Source organism: Penaeus monodon, chromosome 31 (genome assembly GCF_015228065.2).
Source record: "Penaeus monodon isolate SGIC_2016 chromosome 31, NSTDA_Pmon_1, whole genome shotgun sequence".
Taxonomy (NCBI): Eukaryota; Metazoa; Arthropoda; class Malacostraca; order Decapoda; family Penaeidae; genus Penaeus; species Penaeus monodon.
Genome location: NC_051416.1, coordinates 24,340,070 through 24,340,414, shown reverse-complemented (window position 1 = coordinate 24,340,414; position 345 = coordinate 24,340,070). Strand labels below are relative to the sequence as shown.

Here is a 345-nt window from a genome sequence, read left to right as displayed (position 1 = left end):
AAAGAGTCTCGCGCAGCCACACGATTGTAAACATGCATATTTCTTGGTTAGATTAGCTTAAAATCGTATTTTCATGGATATACAGCAGGTATGAACATGATCCTTAGACACGCGAGACACAGGTGTATTATTCTTTCAAACGGAGATCGCAAATGGAAAGTATTACAGTAACATATTCTTTAAAATGTTAGCGTGAGTGCCCTCCTTTACAAAGCCACTCTGCGTCACTCGATCTCCACAACCAAGCTGTTTACAAGTGTTGCCAGGTCAGCAAAGAATACACCGGCTTGTCTTAGAGTAGTCTTAGGCTTAAGTAGGCGGTGCAATGTTGATAGAGATGGTGAG

At 41.7% G+C, this 345-nt stretch overlaps 1 protein-coding gene across 1 annotated transcript in view; it reads left to right on the top strand.

Moving 5' to 3' along the window:
• Nucleotides 1-345, top strand: part of LOC119593124 (transmembrane protein 64-like) — a gene marked incomplete in the record, with an annotated part of 46,170 nt that overhangs the window by 1,208 nt on the left and 44,617 nt on the right.